Genomic DNA, 20,192 nt, shown 5'->3' on the forward strand with positions numbered 1-20,192 from the left:
ATCTCGTTTAGTATGCCGTCTGTCCCGCAGGCTTTTCCTGGTCGCAGGTCCTTGAGTTTTTCAAAAAGTTCTTTTTCTGTTATTATGGCGTCTAGCGGGTTTTGGTTATCTTTTATGGCCATTTCTAGCTTTTCCAGTTTTTGGCATATTTGGTGTTGCTCTGGTCTTAGTGTGTTTTTCTGGTATAATTTTTCAAAGTGGTTTACCCATGTGTCCCCATTTTGAATGGCCAAATCGTCGTGTTGTTTTTTGTGTAGTGTTTTCAAGTTTTCCCAGAAACAATTGGAATCAATGGATTCCTCCATGGAGCTGAGTGTATTCTTAATATATTGCTCTTTTTTGGTTCTGAGTGTGTTTCTGTATTGTGTTAGTGTCTGACAATAAATAAGGCGTAATTCCTTGTTTTCTGGATGTCTGTGTTTTTGGTTTGATATTTTTCTAAGTTTTTTCCTCATGTTATGGCAATCTCGGTCAAACCATTTTTCATAGTTTTTTGTTTTGGGTTTGTTCTTGCAAGCTTTCAAGTTTGCATTTGTTGCCAAATTATCAAAAATATTGTTTAGTTTAATAACTGCCCGGTTTACGCCTTCTTTATTGTGAGTGTATATGTTATCCAGAAAGGTGTCTAAGAGAGCTTGAGTTGATGCATTGCTAATTGTTTTCTGGTATTTTTCCGTGTCGTTTTTGGCCCATCTGTACGATTTTTTGGTGTTGTACAGTTTACTGGGTTGTGTTTCTATGTTGTTTGTTTCTGTCTTTTTGAGGAACATAGTAATTTGACTGTGATCTGACAGTGTTGTTTGTGGTTTGACTGTGAATGCTCTGAAAGAGGATGGGTCTAAGTCTGTAATCATATAGTCTACTGTGCTGCAGCCAAGAGGTGAGCAATAGGTCGATCTTCCTAGGAGGTCTCCTATGAACCTACCATTGACAATGTACAGACCCAGGTTTCGACAGAGCTGTAGTAGCTGTTTTCCATTGGTATTTGACTGCTTGTCGCAGTTATGCCTGTATGGAAGGGAAGGGATGTCAAAGTGGTTATTCCCGAAAACTTAATTGTTTCCCTGATTATTGGTGAAGTCTGGTTCTTCGCCCGTTCTTGAATTGAGGTCCCCACAGATCAACACGTTCCCCTGGGCCTGGTATTGGATAATTTCCCCCTCCATGTTGGAGAAGGTGTCCTCTTTAAAGTACGGGGAATCAATTGGGGGGATATAAAGTGCGCAAATGTAAACATCTTGGGTGTTTGAGATAATCTCCCTCTCAAGTTTGAGCCACATATGGTTTTCGCCCTTTTTTATAAATTTGATGTAATTCTTAAGTTCTGTTTTAAACCAGATCAGTATGCCTCCGGAGTCTCTGCCTTGGGTTACACTTGGTAATTTATTGGAGGGGACCACCAGCTCAGTGTACCCTTGGGGACAGCCAGTGTGTCCTTTTCCTTTATACCAAATTTCCTGTAAAATGATGATATCTAGGTCTTTAGTTTCATCTATGAACTCTGGGGTCCTACTCTTCACGTCTCGCACTGAAGAGCGTAGACCTTGGATATTCCAGGTCGAAATATATAAGGATTTCATGTTAAGTTTGATCTTTTACTATGATAGGTTAAAGAGTGGTACGTGTTTGTCGTGTCTAAGTGTGGGGAAAAAAAGATCACTTCAGTTGTCTATAAAAGTTAATACAATTTGGTTACAGTTCTTTCTATTAATTAGTCCTTGATCCATAAGGCGGAAGTAGATGCTGCTGCACATCTGCTTATTGTCTCTTAATGGATTGTTTCTGTCTGAGGTATTGCGTACGTCCTGTGCATCTCTCCCTCTGTCTGGCTGGGAGCGGTCCTATTCCCCTGTGGGACAGGAGTGGTGCAGGTCTGATATTGTTGTTTTGCATGGGGATCCTCTCTGGTCTCGGTTGGTGTGTTGGTGGTCTTTGTAGTGTTCCTGATATGTACCCCGCTGATCTCTGGTGGTCGGGGGGGGGGTCCTCTTGGAGTCTGGGTATGGACCCGGTTAAAAGCGACGTCCTTCAGGGCTTTAGCAAAGATCGATATTCTTTGCCTTTGGATGTGGACGTGGTCGTAAAGACATTCCTCATCGAGGGTGGGGTGTTGGGCCAGGTGTACGTTGTGATTTGATTCGCAGTCTCTTGCTATGCTGGCATTTATCTCATGAATTGTGTTGTTGTTGAAGTCTGTTCTCGGCAATATTGTGGAAACAGTGATTCTAGTGTTTGGAAATGTACTGCTTGCCTTCCTAATCATTGCTCTGAGCGATGTTGCTACCTCTTTCTGTTGGGCCTTTAGGTCATTTGTGCCCGTGTGTATTATTATGTGTTGGGGGGAGCCTAATCTGGCTTTGGTCAGCCATCCCATGGCTCTGTTTGTTGTTGGGCACCAGATCTTTTCTACTTTACTTCTAGGGAAAAGCTTTTTCTCCCATAGAAATTTCCCATTTGAGTCTATGAGTATTACGACGTCAGCCTTGTTTGTGTTTACTGTCTGGTGGCTTTCGCTTGGACTCAGTGTGTGTGCTGGGCTGGGGTGTCTGGTGTGTGCGTATCTCTTGTGAGCGGCTCGCTTGTGGTTTCACGGTGGTGGGGGAAGATTGCGAATCAGTATGCTGGTCGGTCTGTGTGGCACCCCTTGTATTGTGTGTCTGTTGCTTTTGTTCCGTGTGGGAGTGCAGCCGTTCCGTCCGGCTCTGTCTTGTCTTATCTCTAGCCTCTGGTTGCTGGTCTAATGGTGTTATCTCTCCTCTATGGCTCTCTTCTTTTTCCTGCAGCTCTTTCACCTGATTCCTAAGTAGATTCACCTGGTTCTCAAGTAGATTCAGCTCTCTCTTGTGTCTCTCCCTCTCCTGATTTTGTTCGTCATTCATTTTGAGGAACTCCTCTCTAAGTTTAACCATCTCTATCTCTAATTGATTAAATTTATCTTTTGGTTGTATCTGTCTGTGTGATCCCGGGGTATGTGTCTGGTCGGCCCTGGAAGGCTCACTCACTTCCTGGCTAGGCTGGTCGGCCCTGGAAGGCTCACTCACTTCCTGGCTATGCTGCTCTTCTCTTGGTGAGCTGGGAATGTTAGGGGGACTATGTGTGGCTTCCTCCCTGGTAGTTATGCTGGGGTTTGTCAGTTGTATCGTGTGGCTGTGGTTCCCCGGGGTTAGTGTTGGTTTGAACTGTGTGGCTCGTTCACCTCCTGACCAGGCAGATTTTCTCCTGGTAAGTTGTCAATGTTGGGGGGAGTGCGGGCCACTCTGGGGCTGTTCCTTCCCCCCTTAGTTAATCTTTTCAGTGTCCTGAAGGTCGTTGCAAATCTGTCGAGGTTGCCTTGCACTAATATTGTTCCGGTATTGTACGCGTTGACCGTCGTGGTTGAACTGTCTCCTGGTGTGTTAATTTTCATTATGGACGCATTTGCGGTATTTTCTAGCTTAACATTGGTATAGTGTGATTTTATTGCTGTGATCCAAGCCGCTGGCTGATGTGAGTAGAAAATGAGGTTACTTTTTGTCCCATTGTTGTAACAGTCAGCAAAAAGAGTTTCTGGTTTTTCTCTCATCTGATCATGCTTGATCGCTTTTATAGCTTTTTTTGCGGTGTTGGGGGGAATCTGGAAGCGGGGCTGTTGTGGATCTTCTGATTCGCTCATTTTTGGTAAAGTATTGTTGATCTTAGAATAAGCTTTTCTGGGGCCCCGGGTTTGGTGTTTCCCTCTCCCAGTTCGCGAACTTTCCCGGTCCCCCTCTCCGACCCCGTGGTCCCTGAGCCTCGGCTCCTGAGTTCACCCTTCTCAGGTCTGAGTCTGTGAGCTGCTGTTTCCCGGTGCCTTCGGGCTGTTCCCCTCCCCCTCAGAGGTCTCTGGGCCTCTGTCTCGGCCTGGCTCCTCGGGCCTTTCCCTGGCTTCAGTCTCCCTCCCTGGGCCCTGTACTCACAGTCTTGGATTGCTTCTGGGAGCCTTCTGGTTGCTCCCCTTCTCCTCCGATGTCTCTGGGCCTGGCTCCTCGGGCCTTTTCCGGGCTTTCTATCCCAGCCGCCGCTCGGGCTGTGCCTCGTTCGCCGTTCGGGTGCTGGACTGCGGCCGCCGCTCGGGTGCTGGACTGCGGCCGTCGCTCTGGTGCTGGACTGCGGCCGTCGCTCGGGTGCTGGACTGCGGCCGTCGCTCGGGTGCTGGACTGCGGCCGTCGCTCGGGTGCTGGACTGCGGCCGTCGCTCGGGTGCTGGACTGCGGCCGTCGCTCGGGTGCTGGACTGCGGCCGTCGCTCGGGTGCTGGACTGCGGCCGTCGCTCGGGTGCTGGACTGCGGCCGCCGATCGGGCCGTGTCTCTTTCGCCGCTCGGGCTCCCCGAGTCACCTCGCTCCGGCTGCCGCTGCGTCTCCGTGCGGCCTCCCCGATTCGCCTCGCCTCGTTTCCCGAAGCGGCCTCCCCGAGTCACCTCGCTCCGGCTGCCGCTGCGTCTCCGTGCGGCCTTCGTCGAGTCACCTCACCTCGGTTCCCGATGCGGCCGAGTCACCTCGCTTCTGCTGCTGCTGTGGCCCCGTGCGGCCGCTGTTCTTTGGTTTGTACATTTCTTCCCTTATTTCTTTATTGCTTTGGCTTTTTTTTTCTAATTTCCTCTGGGTTTTTTTTTCCTTTGGTGGTCTCTTTTGCGGTCTTTTCCTTCCTTACTTAATCTAGACTAAACTAAACTTAAACTTAACTAAACAAAACTAAACTAACTTAACTAGAACTAAATTTAACTTTAAAACCTTTTTAAACTTGAAATGAACCTTTTTTTCCCCACTTTAAACACTAAAAACACTAAAAATTCAGCAGCCCATCTTCAGCGTGTGTATTCACTCTGTCTGGCTCTCTCAGACACGCTCACTATCTCCCTCTGTTGGTGTCTCTCTGCATCACTGTACTCAGTCACACCTCTCACTATACAATACAATACAAATCACTTTATTGGCATGATAAGGTACATCTTGTGTTGCCAAAGCATCAAAATACATTTATGGTTGAACACATAAACGCGGTTCCATTCATACAGTGTATAAACAGGTATATCCCTGAGTTTATAAATATACATTCGCCTTGTTTATATATACTCTTGTCTTAGTTTACTGGTTGTCCCTCTGTTCATGGCAAGCTGTAAAATAGTGTGCCGCCAGTGTTACACAGCTTCTCTCCTCCCCCAGTAGGAATGGGAGTTTTTGGTTGTCAGTCAGATTTCTGAATTCAGGGCATATTTGTGAGAATTTTTGGTAGAAATTCTCTCTGATGCCCTGATATTTTCCACAGGCTGTGAGGAAGTGCATCTCTGTCTCAACTACTCCCTGACTGCAGTGAGGGCATATCCTGTCTTCTCTTGGCAGCCTGGTCTGCCTGTGTCTGCCTTTTTCGATCGCTAGGCTATGTTCACTAAGTCTGTACCTTGTCAAGGTTCTTCTCAGTTTGTTATCCTTTACCATGGTCAGGTAATCAGCTATGTTGTATTGTCTGTTTAGGGCCAAGTAGCAATTGAGTTTGCTTTGGGTTTTTGTTGTTTCTGCCCAATATGACAGATATTTTTCCTTTTGCTTAGCGACGATTGTGTTGGGTCGAATTCTTTGTGTTACCCTGTCACTGTCCTGGGACTGGTTATTGTTAGTATTGTTATTAGTTACTTCACTGAGTCCCAGGACTAGTTGACTGAGGGTATTCTTCTTTATGGTCGGCTCTTGGCATTTCTGGGCGTCGTAGTGATAGCATTGGGGGTTGCTCATTTGTAGGTGATTCCAAAATTTGGTGGCTCTTTTTTGGATAGTGATTATTAATGGGTATTGGCCTAGTTCCGCCCTGCATGCGTTGTTTACTGTTTTCCTTTGAGTCCGGAGGATACTTTTACAGAATTCCGCATGTAGGATCTCAATTGGGTGTTTGTCCCATTTTGCAAAATCTTGTTGTGTTAGTGGTCCCCAGACCTCACTGCCATAGAGTGCAATTGGTTCAATTACTGATTTGAAAATTTTGAGCCAAATGCTAATTGGGATTTCTATTTGGATTGATTTTTTGATGGCATAGAAAGCCCTTCTTGCTTTCTCTTTCAGTTCATTCACAGCCAGTTTGAAGTTCCCCGTAGAACTGATTTTTAAGCCCAAGTATGTGTAGTGAGTGGTTTGTTCAATTTTGGTTGTTCCTACTGTGAAATTTATTGTGGGTCCATGTTGTTTGGACCTTTGCTGGAACACAAGGACTTTGGTTTTTTGGGGATTTATTGTCAGGGCCCAAGTCTGGCAGTATGACTCCAGCAGGTCCAGGTTCTGCTGTAGCCCCTCCTTAGTTGGTGACAGCAGAACCAGGTCGTCGGCATAGAGGAGGAATTTAACCTTGGATTCATATAGGGTGAGGCCGGGTGCTGTAGATTGTTCAAGTAGTTTTGCCAATCCATTAATGTAAATATTAAAGAGTGTCGGTGAGATTGGCGAGCCCTGCGTCACCCCCCGCCCCTGTGGGAAGTATTTTGTTTGTTTGTCTCCAATTTTAACTGCACATTTATTGTTTGTATACATTGATTTAATTACATCATATGTTTTCCCTCCTACCCCGCTTTCGATAAGTTTCAGGAATAAGCCGTCATGCCAGATGGAGTCGAAAGCCTTCTGGAAATCTACAAAGCATGCGTAGATTTTGCTTTTGTTATGGTGAACGTGTTTGTCAATTAGGGTCTGTAGGGTGAAGATATGATCGGATGTTCTATAGTTTGGCAGGAATCCAATTTGGCTTTTACTCAAGACATTGTGCTCTTCAAGGAAGTTTATAAGTCTTTTGTTTATGATGCTACAGAATACCTTCCCCAGGTTACTGTTTACACAGATGCCTCGATAGTTGTTTGGGTCGATTTTGTCCCCACTTTTGCATATGGGTGTTATGAGTCCTTTGTTCCAGATGTCAGGGAAATAACCGACACTCAGAACCAAGTTGAAGAGTTTTAGGATAGCCAGTTTCAGTTTGTCGTCTGCGTGTTTAATCATCTCGTTTAGTATGCCGTCTGTCCCGCAAGCTTTTCCTGGTCGCAGGTCCTTGAGTTTTTCAAGAAGTTCTTTTTCTGTTATTATGGCGTCTAGCGGGTTTTGGTTATCTTTTATGGCCTCTCCCTCTGTTGGTGTCTCTCTGTATCACTCACTGTACTCAGTCACACCTCTCACTATCTCCCTCTGCTGGTGTCTCTCTGTATCACTCACTGTACTCAGTCACACCTCTCTCTATCTCCCTCTGCTGGTGTCTCTCGTTTTACGCTGAGAAGGTAATCACTTCCTCCCTTCGAACACCCCGTTTATCTTGTTCCTTCCTGCCATCTGCCCAGGCTGCTGTTACTCTGCTTTCCTCCGAATCAACCCTGTCCCACACTGATCACTGACCCACAGCTCCCTTATCTATTCTACCAGTTACATCCTCAACAAATTCCAGTAAATTATTCAAACACGATTTACCCTTTGTAAATCCATGTTGACTTTGTCCGATCCTGTCACTGCACTGGAGTGTCCGCCTAGATTTTTGTGCTCAAGTCTCTGGAGTGGGACTTCCCACAACCTTCTGACTCAGAGGCGAGGGTGCTACTTACTGAGCCACTGGCTGACACATTGCCAACCCACCATTTTAATGTATTATTTATTCATTCATGGGATGTGGGCGTCGCTGCCAAGGCCAGCATTTATTGCCCATCCCGAGTTGCCCCTTGAGAAGGTGGTGGTGGGCCTTCTTGAACCGCTGCAGTCCGTGTGGTGAAGGTACTCCCAGTGCCGTTAGCGAGGGAGTTCGAGGTATATTCTCAACGAATATACATTCCATGGAGAATTAAACATGCCACAGGAAAAGTGGTCCATCCGTGGCCAACTAAAGATGTTAAGGAGATTATTACATTAAAAGAAGAGGCTTATAATCTTGTGCAGAATAGTAGAATGTCTGAGGATCGGGAGAGCTTTAGAAACCAGCAAAAGATGACCAAAAATTGATAAAAAGGGAGAAAATAGAATATGAGAGTAAAGTAGCAAGAAATATAAAAACAGATTGTAAGAGCATCGACAAGTATGTAGGAAGGAAGAGAGTAGCAAAAGTAAACGTTGCTCACTTAGAGGCTGAGGCAGGAAAAATTCGAGTCTCACTCCACAAACTTCAGTACATAATCCAGGCCGACACTCCCAGCGCAATAATGAGGGAGCGCCGCACTGTCGGAGGGGCAGTACTGAGGGAGCGCCGCACTGTCGGAGGGGCAGTACTGAGGGAGCGGCGCACTGTCGGAGGGGCAGTACTGAGGGAGCGCCGCACTGTCGGAGGGGCAGTGCTGAGGGAGCGCCGCACTGTCGGAGGGGCAGTACTGAGGGAGTGCGGCACTGTCGGAGGGGCAGTACTGAGGGAGCGCCGCACTGTCGGAGGGGCAGTACTGGGGGAGCGCTGCACTGTCGGAAGGCAGCACTGAGGGAGCGCCGCACTGCCGGAGGGGCAGTACTGAGGGAGCGCTGCACTGTCGGAGGGGCAGTACTGAGGGAGTGCGGCACTGTCGGAGGGGCAGTACTGAGGGAGTGCTGCACTGTCAGAGGGGCAGTACTGAGGGAGCGCCGCACTGTCGGAGGGGCAGTACTGGGGGAGCGCTGCACTGTCGGAGGGGCAGTACTGAGGGAGCGCTGCACTGTTGCAGCGGCAGTACTGAGGGAGTGCCGCACTGTCGGAGCTGCCGTCTTTCGGATGAGACGTTAAACTGAGGCCCCGTCTGCCCTCAGGTGGACGTAAAAGACTCTGCAGCCTCTATTGGAACAAGAGCAGGGGAAGTTATCCCAGGTGTCCTGGGTTAATATTTATCACTCAACCAATAATCACTAAAAGCAGATGGTCTGGTCTTATTTTTAATCTATTCATGGATTTATGGGATGTGAGCGTCGCTGTTAAGGCCGGCATTTATTGCCCATCCCTAGTTGCCCCTTGAGAAGGTGGTGGTGAGCCGCCTTCTTGAACCGCTGCAGTCCGTGTGGTGAAGGTACTCCTACAGTGCTGTTAGGGAGGGAGTTCCAGGATTTTGACCCAGCGACGATGAAGGAACAGCGATATATCTCCAAGTCAGGATGGTGTGTGACTTGGAGGGAAACTTGGAGGTGGTGGTGTTCCCATCACATCGCTGTTTGTGGGAGCTTGCTGTGCGCAAACTGGCTGCTGTGTTGTCTACATTACAACAGTGACCACACTTCAAAAAGTACATCATTGGCTGTGAAGAGCTTTGGGATGTCCCGAGGATGTGAAAGGCGCTATATAAATGCGAATCTCTTTCTTGTCTATGGAACAATAGCGTCCCATCCCTGGTCAGTCCCTGGACACTCCTGCAGGGATCCTGCAGGACACTCCTGCACTGGGCCCTGGGTGCGTCTCTGCTCCGGGACCCGGTTCCTACCGCCCAGAAGGACAAGGGTAGCAGGCGCATTGGAACACCATCACCTCCAAGTTCCCCTCGAAGTCACACACCATCCTGACTTGGAGATACATCGGCCGATCCTCCATCGTCGCTGGGTCAAAATCCTGGAACTCCCTCCCTAACAGCACTGTGGGAGCACCTTCACCACACGGACTGGACCCAGTACATTTAAAAGAAAGACTTGCATTTATATAGCACCTTTCACTACCACCAGACATCCCAAAGTGCTTTACGCCAATGAAGTATTTTGAAGTGTGGTCACTGTTGTAATGTAGGAAACGCGGCAGCCAATTTGTACACAGCAAGCTCCCACAAACAGCAATGTGATGATGACCAGATAATCTGTTTTCTAGTGATGTTGGTTGAGGGATAAGCGCTATATAAATGCAAGTCTTTCTTTCTTTGAATAAGGTTAGATTTAAAAAAATAGAAAATAAATTTATATTTAAGAAATTAAGATCATGTTTTTTTAAATCAAATAGATTACAATAAAATTAAAGAGGGGTTAAAATGAGCTAATGTTTTTAAGTGTGACTAAGTGTAAGAGGTTGAAGTGAATGAGAAGTTTGAGTGGAATGTGAAAGTGCTGCTCAGGTTGAACTGGGCTGAATGTGGGTCCTGGGCCTGAGGCTGGGGGAGGGGAGAGGAAGGGGACCTGGGCCTAGTCTCCAGGGCCCAGCCCGCCCACTCATTCCCGCTCCCGGCGCCTCTCCGGCCCCACTTACCCCAACTCCGGGGCCTTATCGGCGGCTAGCGGGTGCCCACTCCCAGGGTGGCTCTTTCTCCGCGGCTCCGGTGGGTTTTTTAAACCCGGTTTTCTTCCTCTTTTAAACAACAAGAAGCTACTTTTCCCCCTCACATGGGCGCCGCCATCTTCCTTCCGGCCCCGCGTCCCCGCGCTAAACCCACCGGCCAGCGCACCTCGCCCCGCCAACAAACGTTCCACCTGACTCCCCTCGGATCAGAGGCAATTCAGTCATTTTCAGAATAAAAAGAAAGACTTGCATTTATATAGCGCCTTTCACGTCCACCGGACGTCTCAAAGCGCTTTTCAGCCAATGAAGTACTTTTGGAAGTGGAGTCACTGTTGTAATGTGGGAAACGCAGCAGCCAATTTGTGCACAGCAAGCTCCCACAAACAGCAATGTGATAATGACCAGATCATGTGTTTTTGTTGCACCCACTATTAGAGCCAGGGGAACTTAAACAGCAGAAGAGAGGAGACTGGGGGAGAAAGAGCAAAGGATGGCAATGGATGGCCAAGGAGCTCCCTCGGGAGCTGCCAGCCCAGGAGCCATTTGTAAAACAATTGATCTTTCACAATTTTGTGCCCTCGACCGCTATCTATAACTGGCTAGTGGCTAAAATATATTAGCATTAAATAAACTGCTCAATGACAATGAATCAGATCACAATTTGCTTGTTTAATAATGTTTGAATAACTCTGTACACCAACATAGATTTTACTTGGACAATGTAGACGCAGAGCAACCAGTTTGCATGTAAATATTTTAAATACAATACACAATAATACAAATTAAATCACATTTCGGCCTGTCGAGCCTGTGTCAAATAAATTACACATTTCAACCAACTTTACAATTTTCAAATTCAGCTTCTGCTTAAACTCTTGCCGACACTTTCTTAAACTTTGAAAACTACAATAACAACATTTTACTGAACATCTGTTCACGAAATCTCATGGGCAACAATTTTTCAGTCACTATATTTATTAACACAGTATATTTTGTGATCGGCACCTTTACCAACACAGATTTAACCAGACTGCATAAAGACAGCATCGATCCCAGCGATCTCTCACCATCAGAATAAAGGGGCTGTGACAACTCGGTGGGACAAAGACTCACGGAGATTAAACACATTCTGCAGATGCTGCAGTTTATATCAGAGGGAACATTTTGAAATCCCAGTCAGAAGATACAATTTCAGAGCGAGTGGGTCAGACATTAGGCTACAGCAACAGAGCCCCAAATCTCCAATCCTCACTGGGAGTGAGGAATTGTGGAATTTACCCTTATATTCCATCTTAATCCACACACAAATATTATCATAAAGAGTGAAAGGTAAGAATTATAAATATGAGTAATATTTGAGATAACTAGTGGTTATTGAAGGTCATTCAAATAGAAAGAAATATTTAAACTTAGTCAAATTATAAATTGGTTACCGTTCTCTTCATTATGTTTCGGAACATTTTCTCAGGTGAACTTTGAAAGCTGTTGAATCCTTGAAGAATTCCCCACAATGACGGCAGGTTTCAAAGCACGTGTGAGCTTTCAACTGATAGATGTAAACAAAACTCTCTCCACATTCAGTACATTTATACGGCCTCTCTCCTGTGTGGATCCGCTGGTGTCTATGGAGGGTCCCTGAATCTGTGAAACTCTTTCCACATTCAGCACATTTATACGGCCTCTCTCCTGTGTGGATCCGCTGGTGTCCATGGAGGTGCCCTGTCTGTGTGAAACTCTCTCCACATTCAGCACATTTATACGGCCTCTCTCCTGTGTGGATCCGCTGGTGTTTGTGGAGGGCCCCTGACACTGTGAAACTCTTTCCACATTCAGCACATTTATACGGCCTCTCTCCTGTGTGGATCCGCTGGTGTCTATGGAGGGTCCCTGACTCTGTGAAACTCTTTCCACATTCAGCACATTTATACGGCCTCTCTCCTGTGTGGATCCGCTGGTGTCTATGGAGGTGCCCTGACTCTGTGAAACTCTTTCCACATTCAGCACATTTATACGGCCTCTCTCCTGTGTGGATCCGCTGGTGTTTGTGGAGGTTCCCTGCCTGTGTGAAACTCTTTCCACATTCACTACATTTATGTGGCCTCTCTCCTGTGTGGATCTGCTGGTCTAGGTGAAAATCTCCTGATTTTATACATTCTCTCCTGTGCCCATTTTTGCGTTGTGCAAGATACTTTATGCTGGAAGGAGGAGATTGCCCTGCTGAAATTTGTCCACTGGATTCTGGATGTCTTCTGATGTGTTTCTGAAGAAAATCTGCAGTGGTAAAAGCAACATTGCAATGTGGGCAAGGATGGCACTCATCTCGGTGCACTTGTTGCCCTGTTGGAGAAGGAAGAAAGAGAAATTGTCAGTGCAATGAATCATCTAGAAGTATCTTTTGGTAGTACAATTTGTGGTTATTTCAGTGTAAACGCAGGGCTCTTTAGATGTTATTATAGTGAATTTAGAGCCTCCTCCAGTGAATGAAGTGGTGAGGGGGGAATCATCAATAGTGTGTGGAGATTTAAAGGGCAGTCCCAGCCCCGCTCACAGCCCCCAGACACAGCCCCGCCCCCAGTCCACAGTAACAGCCCCGCCCCCAGTCCAGTCACAGCCCCGCCCCCAGTCCTGCCACAGCCCCGCCCCCAGTCCACAGTAACAGCCCCGCCCCCAGTCCAGTCACAGCCCCGCCCCCAGTCCACAGTCACAGCCCCGCCGCAGTCCACAGTAACAGCCCCACCCCCAGTCCACAGTAACAGCCCTGCCCCAGTCCCAGACCCCACACCCCAGTCCAGAGAGAGAGAGGATTGAGAGTGGGGCAGAGAGAGAGAGAGAGAGTGGGGCAGAGAGAGAGAGTGAGGCAGAGAGAAGAGAGAGTGGGGGAGACAGAGAGAGAGAGAGTGGGCAGAGCAGAGAGGAGGAGAGAGAGAGTGGGGCAGAGAGAGAGAGAGAGAGTGTGGGCAGAGAGAGAGAGAGAGTGGGCAGAGAGAGAGAGAGAGAGAGAGAGTGGGACAGAGAGAGAGAGAGAGAGTGGGCAGAGAGAGAGAGAGTGGGGGAGAGAGAGAGAGAGAGAGTGGGGGCAGAGAGAGAGAGAGTGTGGGGCAGAGAGAGAGAGAGTGTGGGAGAGAGAGAGAGAGAGTGGGGCAGAGAGAGAGAGAGAGAGTGGGGCAGAGAGAGAGAGAGAGAGAAAGTGGGGCAGAGAGAGAGAGAGAGAGAGAGAGTGGGACAGAGAGAGAGAGAGAGAGAGAGAGTGGGACAGAGAGAGAGAGAGTGGGGGAGAGAGAGAGAGAGTGGGAGAGAGAGAGAGAGAGTGGGAGAGAGAGAGAGTGCGGGAGAGAGAGAGAGTGGGAGAGAGAGAGAGAGAGAGAGAGTGGGGCAGAGAGTGTGGGGTGGAGAGAGAGGGAGAGAGATTCGGGCAGAGAGAAAGGCAGAGAGGGAGCAGAGAGAGGGAGCAGGCATAGAGAGAGGGGGGAGGCTGAAAGAAAGCGGAGGTTGGAGGGGGGAGAGAGAGAGGGAGGGGGGGAGAGAGAGAGGGAGGGGGGAGAGAGAGAGGGAGGGGGGAGAGAGCGAGGGAGGGGGAGAGAGAGAGGGAGGGGGAGAGAGAGAGAGGGAGGGGTGAAGGTCAGGAAGTTGGGTGGGGCGGGGAGGGGGTCAGGAAGTTGGGTGGGCAGGGGAGGGGGTCAGGAAGTTGGGCGGGGTGGGGAGGGGTTCAGGAAGTTGGGTGAGGTGGGGAGGAGGTCAGCAAGTTGGGTGGGGTGGGGATGAGGTCAGGAAGTTGAGTGGGGTGGGGAGGAGGTCAGGAAGTTGGGTGGGGTGGGGAGGGGTTCAGGAAGTTGGGTGGGGTGGGGAGGAGGTCAGGAAGTTGGGTGGGGTGGGGAGGAGGTCAGGAAGTTGGGTGGGGAGGGGAGGGGGTCAGGAAGTTGGGTGGGTGGGGAGGAGGTCAGGAAGTTGGTGGAAAAGAGAGAGAAGGAAGTTGGGCGGGGTGGGGAGGGGGGTCAGGAAGTTGGGCGGGGTGAGGAGGAGGTCAGGAAGTTGGGTGGTGGGGTGGGGAGGGGGTCAGGAAGTTGGGTGGGGTGGGGAGGAGGTCAGGAAGTTGGGCGGGGTGGGGGAGGGGGTCAGGAAGTTGGGTGGGGTGGGGAGGAGGTCAGGAAGTTGGGCGGGGTGACGGGGTCAGGAAGTTGGGTGGGGTGGGGAGGAGGTCAGGAAGTTTGGTGGGGAGGGGGTCAGGAACTTGTTTGGGGGGTGGGAGATGGTCTTAACCCGCGAGGGTGAGCCCTGTCTGTTCCAAGTGAGCTCTGTTCTGTCTGGAGTTCGCAGTCAGAATGGCTCGAATTACACTTTGCAAAGTAACTGATTACGTCGGCGTGGAGGATCGAATTACACATTCCAGAGAAACTGCTGGGTGTGTCTTGTCCGCCAAGGGGACCAATCGGCAATCAGGACTTGTGATCCAAGGGAACCAATCAGAGCTTTAGGTGTTGCAAATAAACACATCCTTTAAAGAATACTACCAAAGATTTCAAGGTTCATACATTCAGTCTTTGAAATCCTCCAAGGAACAAGGTAGATATCAATACTCTTTCAATAACTTTTATAAACCAGTGTGAAAATCAGTTTTCTTAAAACAGGACAGAAAATTAAACAGCAAGTGTTGAATAAAAGAGCAGGGGAAGTTGCAGAGGCCCCAACAGTGCAATGGAACTCACTGTATCTTTACAAATAACAACAACAACTTATATTTATATAGCACCTTTAACGTAGTAAAACGTCCCAAGGCACTTCACAGGAGTATTATAAGGAGAACAACCCCAGCTTCTTTAGTCTCTATACATAACATAAGATCATAAGAGTTCTGACGAAGGGTCATCGACCTGAAACGTTAACTCTGTTTCTCTCTCCACAGATGCTGTCTGACCTGCTGAGCATTGCCAGCATTTTCTGTTTTTATGTTATATTATATAAGAACAATAAGAATTAGGAGCAGGAGTCGGCCATACAGCCCCTCGAGCCTTCTCCACCATTCAATAAGATCATGACTGATCTTCGACCTCAACTCCACTTTCCCGCCCGATCTCCATATCCCTTGATTCCCCTAGATTCCAAAACTCTATCTATCTCAGCATTGAATATACTCAATGACTCAGCATCCATAGCCCTTTGGGGCAGAGAATTCTAAAGGTTCACAACTCCCTGAGTGAAGAAATTCCTCCTCATCTCAGTCTTAAATGGCCGACCCCTTATCCTGAGACTCTGCCCCCGAGTTCTCGACTGTCCAGCCAGGGGAAACAGCCTCTCAGTCTACCCTACAATCCCCCTCAGAATCTTATATGTTTCAATGAGATCACCCCTCATTCTTCTAAACTCCAGTGTATGGGCTCAATCTACTCAATCTCTCCTCATAGGATAACCCGCTCATCCCAGGAATCAATCCAGTGAACCTTTGTTGCACCGCCTCTAAGGCATGTATATCCTTCCTCAGATAAGGTGACCAAAACTGTGCACAGTACTCCAGGTGTGGTCTCACCAAAGCCCTGCACAATTGTAGCAAGACTTCCTTAATCTTGTCCTACAGCCCCCTTGCAATAAAGACCGTCTTGCCATTTGCCATCCTAATGGCTTGCTGTACCTGCTTGCTAACTCTGTGCTTCCTGTATGAGGACACCTAAATCTTTCTGAACACCAACATTTAATAGTTTCTCACCATTTAAAATATATTCTGTTTTTCTATTCTTCCTACCAAACTGAATAACCTCAGATTTCCTCACATTATACTCCATCTGCCACCTTATTGCCCACTCACTTAACCTGTCTATACCCCTTTACAGGCTCTTTGTGTCCTCCTCACAGCTCACTTTCCCACCTAGTTTTGTAACGTCAGCAAACCTGGATACATTACACTCGGTCCCTTCATCTAAGTTATTAATATAAATTGTGAATAACTGAGGCCCAAGTACTGATCCTTGCGGCACCCCACTAGTTACAGCCCGCCAACCCGAAAATGATGCGTTTATCCCTACTCTCTGTTTTCTGTCCGTCAACCAATCCTCTATCCATGCTGATAAATTACCCTCAACCGCATGAGCCCTTATCTTGCATAACAACCTTTTATGTGGCACCTTATCGAATGCCTTTTGGAAATCCAAATTTACAATCTACCCTGCGAGTTACATCCTCAAAAAACTCTAATAAATTTGTTAAACATGATTTCTCTTTCATAAAACCATGTTGACTCTGCCTAATGATATTACGATTTTCTAAATGCCCTGTTACCACTTCCTTAATAATGGATTCCAGCATTTCCTCGACAATTGATGTCAAGCTAATTGGACGGTAGTTCGATGTTTTCTCTCTCCCTCCTTTCTTGAATAGCGGTGTTACATTTGCTACCTTCCAATCCGCTGGGACTGTTCTAGAATCTAGGGAATTGTGGAAAATCACAACCAATGCACCCACTATCTCTGCAGTTATCTCTTGTAGAACCCGAGGATGTAGGGGTCCAGGGGATGTGTTGGCTTTCAGTCCCATTATTTTCTCAAGTACTTTTTCTCTACTGTTCTTAATCATTTCCCTTCCTTTCATTTGCCCCTTGGTGCCCCACTATTTTTGGTATGTTTTTGTGTCTTCTACTGTGAAATCAGATACAAAATATTTGTTTAAGGTCTCTGCCATTTCCTTATTCCCCATTATAATTTCTCCTGTCTCAGCTCCTAAGGGATCAATGCTTATTTTGCTACTCTCTTCCGTTCTACATACTTGTAGATACTCTTACAATCTGTTCTTATATTTCTTGCTACTTTACTCTCCTATTCTATTTTGTCCCTTTTTATCAATGTTTTAGTCATTCTTTGATGGTCCCTAAAGCTTATTACTATTCTTTGTAACATTATAAGCCTCTTTTAATCCAATACTATCCTTAACTTCTTCAGTTAGCCAAGGATGGATCAGTTTTCAACAGGAGTTTTTAATTCTTCACTGAGAATATTGGAATATGTTTTTAAATGTTTGCCACTGTTTATCTACCATCAGATCTTCTAATCTAATTTTCCAATCTACCATAGCCAACACACCACTCATACCTATGTAATTGACTTTATTTAAGTTTAAGACACTAGTTCAGACATAAGTATTTCACTCTCAAGCCCAATGTGATATTCTATCATATTATGATCACTCTTTCCCAGAGGATCCTTTACTATGAGATAACTGAAGCCTCCCATCCCTGGTATGATTCTGGTAAATCTCCTTTGCAACTTCTCTAAGGCTTTGACATTCCTTCTAAAGTGCAGTGCACAGATTTGGGCACAATACGCTAGCTGAGGCCTAAACAGTGATTTATAAAGGTTTACCATAATTTCCTTGCGTTGGTACTCCATGCCGCTATTGATAAAGCCTAGGGTCCCAAATGATTTATTAATAGACTTAACAATATGCCCTGCCACCTTCAAAGATTTGAGTATGTGAATCCCAAGGTGTCTGTTGCCTCTCCTCAGTTTTCCTTCCAAAATGCATCACTTCACACTGTTCTGCATTAAATTTCATCTGCAATGTGACTTCCCATTTCATTAGTCTATCTACATCTTCCTGAAAACTTCTACTATCCTTTTCACTGTTTACTATGTTTCCAAGCTTTGTGCCATCTGCAAACATTGAAATTATGCCCCCAATTGTCAAAGTCCAGATCATAAAGAGCAGGGGTCTTAATACTGACCCCTGGGGGATACCACTGTATACTTCCCTCCAGTCTCATAAACAACCATTCAGCACTACTCTTTGCTTTCTGTCTCATGGCCAATTTTGAATCAACGCTAACATTCCCCCTTTGGTCCCATGGGCTTCAATTTTGCTAACAAGTCTATTACGTCGCACTTTATCAAACACCTTTGAGACTGTAACAGAAAACAAATGATACTTTGGCTACAGTTCCCAATTTTGGTCAGAATCCTTACATTTTGGTTCTTGTTTTGCCACCAACATTGTGGTCCATTTGATACCGAGTTCCTTGGCATATTCATCACCATACCAGACCAGCAGCTCGCACCGAGGAGGAACAGGCTTGCAGGTCCTGTAATAAATTTTGCCGCAGTGCTGAAAGGCTACAAGGTTCTGCTCCTCCTCCTTTCTGGCACAGTTAACAAACCTGGAACATAACATACAAATATTTAAGTGGCCAAAAATAAGTTAAAATTGTGAAATGAATACAGAATGTAAAGCATATTAGTATAGTGAGTTAGAATGAGAGAACATGTCCCCAGCCCTGGACAAATTTCAAATTCAAACATACTGTCAGGAGAGGACACTCAAGGGTAGATTTTGCCGAACCTGTCGGGAAGAAGGCGGGACTTCCCCTTTCGGGTTTTTGACCCGCCTACTTCGACGTCCGGCCAATCGACGCAATTTTCCCTTGATTGACCTTGTTGAGCCCGCCCAGCGGGCTCAGCAGGCCAATTAAGGGCCACCCGGCAACAGGTGACGTAACAGACTGAAATTTCATCTGTCAGGAGTTCTTGACAGATGAAATATCAGTGTTTTACAGCTGTTTGAAGCTGTGAAACACTGACACTCTGAGTTCTAAGTGGAGTCCTTCTACGCAGACTCAGTTAGAACTGTCACCGGCACTCAAAGCTGAAGACTGTCACTTTTGACAGATCGCAGCCGTTCAGCTTTCAGTTCCGGCTGAGTGATGGGCTCCCGACGGCTACAGGAAGAAAGGCTGTTAAGATAAGTACAGGTAAAAGTTCTTTACACACTTTAGACACACCAAACACACTTACCTTTGCACTCATGCACCCATCACTTACCTGAGCGCCGATATCGCGACCCCTCCAACTACTTCAACCCGACGGCCCGCCTCACTAACCTGGCGTGATTTGGAGCCATCAGGAAACCCACACGAAACCCCTCAAAATAGGGATTAGGCTAAAAAATGCCTGTTAACTACCTGTTAATAGGCAGTTAATTGGCACTAATCCCTTCCCGCCTGGTTTCGGCGGGTCCCAGTGCGGGGCGAGTACCCGCCGCCCCTGAAACTTACGTGGGGCTGGGTATTGGGCGGGATGGTGTCAGGACCCCCAAATTTGGGATTTCCCCCCCCATCCACATGCCTGAAACCCCGCCTGACGGCTCTCCGAAAATCTAGCCCTCAGTGTAGATACGAAAGATAATGGGAAAAAATTCAGTATCGCCCCGTTTGGGGCGCCATTATTGGCCACGAGCAAAGTTTAGCGCCTGGTGCTAATCATCGCCTCCGACAGCAAACTTGGCTTTCATCGCCCCTGGAGGTGATTGGTGCGCTAAATCAGGCACTTCACACCTGTCTTAAGGCGCAAAGGCCGAGGAGCGAGGCGCTACCTCAGAGTGCTGGCGAAGCAAGGAAGGGCAAATCAAAATAAACCTGCAAAGTGCTGCTCAGTACTCAAAACTCCTTCACACAGCGTTGAATCTCTCCAGAAGTCTCTCTCTCTCTCTCAGAATGCATGGTGCAAAAATGTCAGACAAAAAAAGGCAGCAAGCGGTCGCCTTTAAATAGCGCTCCCCTAGTCCCTTTCTGACAGCATAACGCTCCCCTCAACCTGTCATTGCTAGCGGCAGGCGGTAAAGCAGGGGGCGCCACTCAATATCCGGTCCGGGGCACTAAAGGGTCGTTGCGCACTCGACTGACGTCACTATCTGCCGGCGCAGGAGATCGTGGCGGTAGTGTTTAGCGCCGCCGCAAAATGTCTGCTTAATTTAGCGAGCGGCGCAAACATCGTCGTGCCCGGGCGCTAGTTGCTTTGCGCCCCATTAGCGCCCTCTTAAGGCACTAACGGGAGGCGCAAACAACTGAATTTTTCCCCCAATGGCCCCAATATTTCCAAGGAGGGAGTGTCTGACAGGGGGTGGGGGAGGTGCAGCGATCCAGAAATATGGGTTTCCCGGAGTTCCTGCTGAATTTAACGCCTCGAGCTGATTGAGAATTTTGGCTCGTTTTCTCGGCCACAGCCACCCAGAATGAGAGGCTGACTGGCTGTTGGGTGGG

At 47.5% G+C, this 20,192-nt stretch overlaps 2 pseudogenes across 1 annotated transcript; one reads left to right on the plus strand and one right to left on the minus strand.

Moving 5' to 3' along the window:
- Positions 1–20,192, plus strand: part of LOC147109852 (uncharacterized) — a 156,759-nt pseudogene that overhangs the window by 78,916 nt on the left and 57,651 nt on the right.
- LOC147109854 (uncharacterized) lies at positions 10,830–19,249 on the minus strand (annotated as a pseudogene). The gene is made up of 2 exons (XR_015080358.1): positions 18,124–19,249; positions 10,830–12,517 (listed from the first exon to the last, which is right to left on the minus strand). The product of XR_015080358.1 is annotated as an uncharacterized LOC147109854 (transcript).

The sequence above is a fragment of the Somniosus microcephalus genome, chromosome 12 (assembly GCF_052327205.1).
Source record: "Somniosus microcephalus isolate GS21.2 chromosome 12, FLI_Smic_1.0, whole genome shotgun sequence".
Taxonomy (NCBI): domain Eukaryota; kingdom Metazoa; phylum Chordata; class Chondrichthyes; order Squaliformes; family Somniosidae; genus Somniosus; species Somniosus microcephalus.